The sequence below is a fragment of the Chroicocephalus ridibundus genome, chromosome 2 (assembly GCF_963924245.1).
Source record: "Chroicocephalus ridibundus chromosome 2, bChrRid1.1, whole genome shotgun sequence".
NCBI lineage: Eukaryota > Metazoa > Chordata > Aves > Charadriiformes > Laridae > Chroicocephalus > Chroicocephalus ridibundus.
The window spans coordinates 136,425,544-136,435,514 of NC_086285.1; positions in this window are offsets into that span (position 1 = coordinate 136,425,544).

The window sequence follows — 9,971 nt, forward strand, 5'->3', positions numbered from 1 at the left end:
AAAAAAATCCTTAAATGTATTTGAACCTTCCCATGATACAATTGTATCTGTTTTCTATTGTCCTATCACTATGCACCCTAAAGAAATTTTTGGCTCCATCTTTTCCATACTCTCCAACTAGGAAAAGAGTATCCTGATCAATCTCTGATAAGCCTTCTGCTCTTAAGACTGAATATGCCAGTTCTCTCAGCCTATCCCCTTCTGTCATGTACACCTGATTATCTTGATGGCCTTACACTAGACTTTGTCTGGTACATCAATGTTTTTCTTTTGCTGCAGAGCTCAGTACTGGACAAAGTACTCTGGATTTGGTTCCACAAGTGCTGAAAGAGGCAGGAGGAGGGGTGGAAATACTACTTCTCTTTATTGTCTGGCAGCACTGTTGTTAATTGACCCCGGGTTGTTCTTGGTCTTCTTTGCTGCAAGGACACACTTCTGATTCGTGTTAAACTTCTTGTCACCAGGAAACCCAAGGCCTTTTCTGCAAAGGTGTTTTTAATCCTGTACTAGATTATTCCTGCCCAGGTGCAGGACTTAACACTTATGTTTGCTGAACTTCATGAAGTTCCTGTCAGCCCATTTCTCCAGGCTGTCAAGGTCCTCCTGAACAGCAGTCCTATTCTCCAGCAGAGCGATTAGTACAGAATCTGTACTGTGAGGCATAAATGCAGAAAAAGGAATTTTCTATAGTCCACACTTAATAGATTCTCTGTTCATTTTACAGAGGTCTGGTACTTCTGGTTATTTCTGTCACCCTCTCCACCTTAAAAGGGGATCAGTAAACAGAGATACTTATGTCTCTTCTGACTTGAGAAGTATACTTTAAACAAAGGATTTGTTGGTGTAGCACAGCTGCATGGTCTTGGCTCAGTTTTACTGAAAAAAAGTTGTTGGTGTAGCATAAGAAAATAGACAAGCTAAAACTATATAAGACATAAAGGTAAAAAAAAAGACAATACTGTGATTGTTGAGACAGTGGTCATTAGCAGCTCAAGGACTCAAGAAAAGAAAGAGTTACCTAAAAGAGTAAAAAAATTAAAAAGCTCCTCAATGAACAGGATGATGCTGATTAATGTATTCCTAGCAGCAATGGAGGTTGACCTTTCCCCACCTGGCAGATGACTGCCTGGTCACAGAGATTGTTTGGTTGTCCCATTGGGTTTTGTGAGTAAATTAATGCTTGGTCTAGAACATATTAGTTCCAGACACTTGGTCTTTGAGCATTAGCCAATAGACAATTGTACTGTGCTTTAAATTGTGCTTATCTTGCTTTCAGAGTCACTGTCTGGCGAAGAATATCCAAGGAAAAGAGACCCAGAGAGGGAGGATTACAGAACCAGCATTACAAGAAGATTGTTGCAGACCATGTAAATGTTCGGTCTGAAGGTCTTGATGTGCTTTACAAAGATAGCAAAGATGAGAACATATGCTGCATGATTGCCTCTTCCTACACCAGGGAGTTTGCCTAAGTAGTTTCCATCTCCTTCCCAGCTTGGTTTCTTTTTCTCTAGCAAGAGTGTATGACAATCGGGAGCAGCAGCTTGCTTGCTGCATGTCAAGGACAGAATGCACGTCTTACCTTCCCAGCAAATGAGAAAGCAGATAAGAGATAAATCCACCTCCCGCAGCATTAAATGTTTTCATTTTTGACTGGATGAAAAAAACCCCAAACAAAAAAACAATGGAAAAGTCTGCTGTTCACTATCTTTGATTTTGAACAAACCATTCTTCATAATAGAATCATAGAATCATAGAATCATAGGGTTGGAAGGGATCTCTGGAGATCATCTAGTCCAACCCTCCTGCCAGAGCAGGGTCACCTAGAGCAGGTGGCACAGGAATGCCTCCAGGCGGGTGTTGAATGTCTCCAGAGTTGGAGACTCCACCACCTCTCTGGGAAGTGTGTTCCAGTGCTCTGCCACCCTCAAAGTAAAGAAGTTCCTCCTCATGATTAGGTGGAACTTCCTATGCTCAAGTTTGTGCCCATTACCTCTTGTCCTGTCACTGGGCACCACTGAAAAGAGCCTGGCCCCATCCTCCTGACACCCACCCTTTAAGTATTTATAAGCATTGATAAGATCCTCCCTCAGCTGTCTTTTTTCCAGACTGAAGAGACCCAAATCCCTCAGTCTTTCTTCATAAGAGAGGTGTTCGAGTCCCCTGATCATCTTGGTAGCTCTCTGCTGCACCCTCTCCAGCAGTTCCCTGTCCTTCTTGAACCGGGGAGCCCAGACCTGGACACAATACTCCAGGTGCGGCCTCACCAAGGCAGAGTAGAGGGGGAGGATGACCTCCCTTGACCTGCTGGTCACATTCTTCTTGATGCACCCCAGAATGCCATTGGCCTTTTTGGCCACAAGGGCACATCGCTGGCTCATAGTCATCCTGTTGTCCACCAGGACTCCCAGGTTCCTTTCAGCTGAGCCGCTCTCCAGCAGGTCAGCCCCCAACCTGTACTGGTGCATGGGGTTGTTCCTCCCCAGGTGCAGCACCCTACACTTGCCCTTGTTGAATTTCATAAGGTTCCTCTTTGCCCAACTGTCCAGCCTGTCCAGGTCTCTCTGTATGGCGGCACAGCCTTCCGGTGTGTCAGCCACCCCCCCCAGCTTTGTGTCATCAGCGAACTTGCTGAGGGTGCACTCTATCCCCTCATCCAGGTCATTGATGAATATATTGAATCCTCAGTCTTCTGCTGTAATTAGGAGCAATTTTGTGATCTTCCTTATTCCTCTTCTTTGAGGACACAACAGCAAGGAGAGAGTAGTCTTCTCATCTCTAGAAGTTTCCTCTACAAGCCAAAAGATTACCTTAACTGTTCCCCTTCTTGTCCACTTCCTTTTGCACTTAGTACTTGGAAGAGTATGGAACTGATTTTAAGCACTGTAAGGAAATATTTGAGCCACATTATTCATATAAATTATTTTATCTCTTGATTTATGTAATTTGTGTGCCTGAAGTGGGTGATTTGTTTCATTGAGATCACTATAAGAAAAAACCCCAAACAACGTTAAAATTAAGCATTAATAATTCATACATTTTTTAGACATTTGTTTCAGTTAAATAAAATAGAAATGTAGCCACATAAAAATCCATACAGTTTTAAGCTGATTAGATCAATAAAGTATGATCTCACGAAGGATTTTATTATTATTCTTCCTTTCTATGCTAACCGCCTTCAGAAAAACAGTTTCTGTACATATTTTGTTTTGGAATACTGCAAAACTGTTAAGTGTATTTATTATAATATCATTCAAAATATTCTATTAGTTCAAATGAACTTTGTTAAGATTTAGTATTACAGATAATTATAAAAATGATAACAAATAAAAATAAACCTAAACATTCTTTCCGGATGGTTTAACTTGGATAAAATATTGGCATCAACCTTCATAATGGAATAAAATATTTCAACTTCTTTTTTTAAATCTGCTGATTTCATTAAAAGTGTTTCTAGAACTTACAGCTGCAGAGGTGAATCTGGAGATGCTCATGTCATGATACCCATCTGAGTCTATGAAGACCTTGAAAAAGTAGTCGCGAGGAAACCAGTACTTAAAGGAAGTGTTTTATATGTGCTAATTTTTTCAGTGATGATGAAACATGGCAAGTGTCTTTTAATGGGTGTTGGCAGAAAAGTAAGACAAAGGCTTGAAACAGAACAAGTCTGAAAGTATAAAAAGAAAGGGGAACTTAAAAAAAACCACAAGTACTTACAATCTGAACATCACCATCTGTTGCCAGCAGCATCTTATTTTTCCATGCCACTAGGAAGAATTAATCTTTAGGCCCAACTTGGGAGAACTTCAATAGAAAGCTAACAAGACACACCCATCTATGTCATCTTAATCAATCTCTCACACCAGTGCCACTAAATAAGCTATATGAGCCAGAATGAAAAATTAAAGTATGTGTTCATTAAATTTAACTTCATTATGAAGTTTGCAAAATCTGGAGCAAGGCTAGCTACTGAGAAGGAACTAGTATATAGTTAAATCCAACATATGTTCTCTTCTGATTAAAGGAAAATATAATCAGACAATTTGAATATGTAGTACCATATCCACACAATAATGTAGATTTTTACAACTGAAAAATAGAAACTGTGCTTATTGAAAATTGTCTTGCAATGTTATTACATATATTACTGTTCTGATACTAAAAATCCCCTAAAAATTCAATATGCGTAAGTCCCATATTCTTCCAACTGTATCAAGAGTGAGGAAGGTAAAGAATGAACTGGGAAAGCTACATCCTGGTTTAAAAAAAAAATGACATCTGACTTTGAATTAAAACTGTCCTAGAATTGTAACCACTGTAGAATTGAAGTCACAACCAATTTTCACATAGTTAATAAAAGCTGCTCACAAATTGAAGTTGGGGATACAAAAAAAAAAAAAAAAAGAAAAGATTTTTGATGCAGCTTTAGTTGGAAGGCAGATTTATTTATTAATGTTATCTCTTGTAGCTTCCTTTCCCTCTCATGAGGGGTGGAGGGTGCAATTTCAGTGATTCTGCTGTAATTCTTCTATAACTCTTCCACAGGTGCTTTAATGTCAATCAATCCTGTCTCTCTGTAGAAACTGACTGCCCCCCTAGCACCGCATTCAATTCATATTGAATTCTATTGCTGTATTAAAAGGACAGTTGGCTGGCAAGAGGAGGACAGGGTTGATTGCCTAGGCTTCTGTGCAAGAATTACAGTAGAATTACAACACAGATGCAGGAACTGTAGCCTGCTGCTCCATGGAGGAGTTTGAATGGAAATGGTGCTGGGAGAGAGGAAGTGCACCTATCAGAGACATTGCTCATTGTAGGAAAGTCTCCCTTAAATTAATCCTTATCAAAAACAATGTGGGAAAAAATGATGAAACCTAAACCTCATTTTGAAGTACAGTGGTTTTGAAAAAGAATAAAAAATAATTAAAAGATACGGTCCTTTTAAAACTGTTTGAAAAACTGTTTTTCTAAGGACTGTAGAAATGTTATACTGATCTGACAGTAGTACTACTCTATAGCTTTGATGATCTAAATATCAGGGATATATTAAAAGCTAAATAGCAGGTTTTGTGAGTAGAAACAGTTAAAGTGTATTCATTAGAACATAGTTTGTCATTTCCATCCTGATTCTTCATTCCAATGACAGTTTAAAAACCACACGTATATAGTTTCCTTAAAGTGGTATTGCTGAATTTAAGTACAGAATAAGTAGATATTTTAGGGAAATTTCAGATATGTTATTAACATCCACAGACAAAAATCGCTTACTTTAAAACCAGACAAATCTTGATTTTTTTTCCAAATGTCTTCTGGAAGTGATTTAACAGAATTTTAATGCTTCTGAGTTAATAAATTTGTATTATCGTAGTTATATTTTAAGATAGTAGGATCATTACTGCATATGGGGGCATAGTATAATAATTCAAAAACCTCACTGACTATCGTCTCTTTAATTTGCTGTGTTATGAAATTCACAAAGATATTGCCTATGCTATGAGAGATACATTTAGTAAAAGATTTATATTATCCATCTATATCAGTATCTTCAAAGTATTTTTGCAGTACGTCTTAGCTTTCAGCTGCTTCTATTTCATTTTGTGATACAGTAGTGATCATATATGATATTATATAAAATATGTTAACTCAGTAGCTTCTTCCATCTAAAGCTTACAATGTAGAATACTTGTTTCTACGACTTGCAGCTTATTACTGTTGTTACTATTTTACCTCTTGGTCCCAATTCTGTTATTGTTATAACTATTTAATTTTTTTTCCTCTTTGTCAGTTTCAGACAGTTTTGCTCCCTGAAATAAATAAGGTGTACTATACATTCAGATCAATAGGTAATAAAATTTAGCAGGATTTATTCTTGTTACAAAATACCTGCCCCAGAACAGGCTATATATACATTTTTTTACAGAAAGAGTAGTACAGGCTTTGATTAAGTGTTCCCCAAACTAATAGTACAGTTAGCAGTTCTCTAGTAACTTGACTTATACTTTTTGGTGTGGGTATGGGTAATGTTACTCAAACCAGACTTTGGAATATCTAGAAACCTTTGATCTCCCTGATCATTGCTACTATATGCACAGCTGTGTGATTGCCACACAGTTATGACTGCATAGATTAATGTTCTTCTTCTGGCAAGGAAAAAATTCCCGAGATCCTGAAATGCGTGTGTTTTTGACACAAAGACAGAGAGGATCCAGCAGTTCTTTGTTCTGGGGCTTATTTACCCTCATTGCTAAATTATTAACTCCTCCTCTCTGGAAAGTCCATTGGAATTACTTCATCCTATACATGTCACTTGTGTTTTGTTTGAACAAGATAGTTCACCAGGCGACACTACATAACACGCTGTTTGCCTAATCTGCGCTTAGCATTATACTTCTTCACTCCGCAGAATGACTTGACAGAAATAGTGCCAATCCAAATGGTGAGCTAAATAATTTCAATGCTTAAATTTCAGGCACACTTCAGGCACATGAGAAGGTTCAAGTAATCTCTTTTGATGAGGTAGGTCTGCAGCATGTGGCTCCAGACTGGGAGAATCACAGATGTGGCTTTCCAAATGATGGGAGTTCTGTTCATGTTTCCTCCTCTTTCTTTACTCCTTCACTTGCCTTACCACCACAGACCTCAGTTTCATGCCACTTCATTGCTACCTCTGTTGACCTGGTATAGCTGTGGACTTGAAAAGGGATAGTACACCACCTGCTGAGAAGGGCCCAACCATAGAAAGAAGGTTCTATTTTTAACCCAATGAGTTTTCCCATCCAGTTCATGATGTTTCCACAGAAGGATCTGGACTGACAGAATGCAGAGAGTGTAGTAAGGCAACTTAAACTAACATTTCTTTTTAATATTGCTATCGCTTTCTATTAACCTATTGCCATCATGTTGAGCTGAGGCAGGAAAAAGTTGTCATGGTCTTTTTGGGAAACACAAGGTCCCAGAACCACATCAGGGAACTAGGAAACAGGTTTTTTTCCTGGGAATTGACACCTTTACCATGACTGGCTTCTACCTTATCCAATAATTCTCTTAATAGAATCATCACAAATCATATGATACTATATTTACTTTCTTGATGAAAGCCTAATAATAAGAGTCTGGTATGTATCTCATGAAATGCTGGTAGAAACTTATCCATTGTTTCTTATTTATTAAGTTTCATATTTGTTCAGTTCTAGCTATTAGTATGTGGTTTCTTCAAACTGGTTAGTGTCTCATAAAGTATCTGGAAGCTTCTTACATAAATATTAAGCAACAGGGATATCAGCGTGGCACCAAGAATTACTCTCTCACACAAAAATTTCATGGAAGAGGAACGATTACTATCAATCCGCTTAAGATTTCTCCAGAAGAGAACAAAGCCAGAGAAAAGCACTTATCTTTATCAAATCTTATAACCAAACGTAGGAACTGCTTTGACAATGAAATTAAGTTTGTTCTATAAATATTGACTGGTATTACTGATGGTTTATTATTTGCTTCTTTATTGACTGACTCCTGGACTGGGGTTTGCTTGTTTTGTTTTGTTTTTATTTTTCTCCAAGACTGTTGTCAGACTACATTTACGGTTTTGTGGAAGAGTGGAGGACTCAGGCTACTAAAGTTAATTTCCTTGGCCTGGTTTTTCATAAGGCTAGGTACAAATTATATGCAGTCTTGCATTAAAAGAAAAAAAAGGAAAAAGATAAAAAGAAAAAAAGTGTTACCTAGGTAATCAAAATCCTTTAGTATTAGTCAACAGTTATTTTATTTTTGCGGTATAAAGACTGCCCCTGTTTCTTTTCAGAATTTCGAACAGACATACTTGTTGAATGGATTTCATCATCTCTGTCTACTAATACACCTATACGATTTGGAAGATTTTGTTCTTTGCTAGAGTTTTTGTTTGATTTTTCCCCCTCAGAAGCTAGACCTTATTTTTCTTAGTACTGGGACCCAAGATTTTAGTGTACTATCTTCAGTTTCTGGTATCAATTCTGTGCTTTTAATAATGTCCTAGTTTTATTGATTGCTTAATATTTTCCCATTTGATTTCAAATTTCTACCTTCACTTTAATTCACCAAATTTTTCCTGTTTCTTGAAAGAGGGTGTTTTCTTATCTGCGAGTTTTGCTTGAACTCGATGGCAGTTCTTTTCTCTCAAAGATATCACAAAGCACAGGTGTAAGAAATTCTTGCTTTCTCGCTTGGTTTCTCAGGGGAAGTTACGTTAGTTATTATTCTGTTACTTGAACTCTTAAACATATAAGGAAGGTCATTCAGAAGTCTAATGAGAAAGCATATGACATTATGCTTTCAGTATGCATTTTCACCTTTACTGGAAGGATTTATTTGTATGCAAGTTACATTCCCTTGTCAGTTAACCAGAGGTAAAACTGTGTAAGCTCTCTAATGTGGATGCCACAATACCGTATGAAAATAAAATATATATGTACTGATTAGGCTTTATCTGTTCAGAAAAGGTTTCATAGTGTAGCTTTCTTCCATTTTGACTGTACAAGTACAGTTAAAAAAAAAAAGTGATCAATTTGCTTTGCTTTAATCTGAGTCATATCTGAACTGTAGAATTAGGTGGGAAGGTGTTTTATGTTGTCACTTTTATGCATTGAACTCTGATCTTTTTCACTGCATACAGTTGGGTCCGTATCAGCTTTTAGCATGTATAGTCTTAGATTTAACAAAATTCTGTAACAGACTACTAAAGCAAATAATTTATAGCATATTATGACATTCGATTGTTTCTTTACTATCTGAAAATAAAAACCTATCAGTGAGATAGTACAAAAAAGACATAACAGAGTGAGTATATTAATAGTGCAATGTTGCAGTATTTTCCACAAAAGAATGTGAATATGCTATACAAGCATATGGCAGAATTTGTGTGACTGTTTTAATAATGACCTATTACATGCCTCACTGTTACCTCCACAAAACCCGTGTGTGCATGAGACTAGTCTGGACAATGTTAGTAATGGCTTCGGCTAACGTGAGATGCAGACTGGGATATAGACAGGGCTTGTCTGGTTTACACTCATTCTAAAGAAAAATAAAGAAAGCATAGCAGTTTGGAGGAAGTAATTGAGGTTGAAAATAACTCCTCTGAGATTTATTTGATGTTCCTTACTTAGAATTCCAAGTTAGTGTAGTTTTGGAAATTCAACTGTTACTGATTGATCATTTCACAACAATTATCAGGGTGCTTTCTTTTCTCCTACCTACTTAGGAAGTTATAACCTTTTCTGCCAGATATGGGTATTATAGCTATCCACACCCTTATCATCTCTTAATCGGACTACTGAGAGGACTCTATAAAAATATTCCTATTGAGTCTATACAGAGACTGAAGCTGGAGTTGGGTGTGCTGGTCTTGTGACATCTGTAACAGGTTAAAATGTTGTGTGTCTATCACACTCATCTCTCATTTGTCGGTTTTCTTTCCCCCCCTTCAGAAGTTACCACTTCATCAGCCCGCCTTTATGTGACATTCTAATCAAGTTCTACCAAAATGAGCAAAACCTCATTATTTTAAAATATATAAGGCTATTTGTATTGTGTAGACAGTATCTTTTTGGAGAGCCGTGATACATGCACATCTGCCAGCAAAGCAGAGAAGGTTGAATTAGGAAGCAGTGAACTCCACTGTGTGACCTGGGAAAGATACCCTCCTTGCAGAGCTCCACTGCAGCCACAGCAGTTTGCCCCACCAAGCTGATGTGGTCTATAGCAGCCTTCAGTACTTTGGATTCTGCACTGGCTAAGTCTTCTTTTCCACATGCTGCTTAATATGTGTCTTTTGACTTTAAAACACTACTTGAGCTATGCCTTTCGTTACCTTAAAGTTTTTCTCACTTTTTCACAAATGAATGGGAATAAATTTATCTACCCTTTTTTGTACTTTAAGTATCTACAGGTAAAAGTGCTCTACAGCATTTTATGATGATTTGTTAATACACCACCAG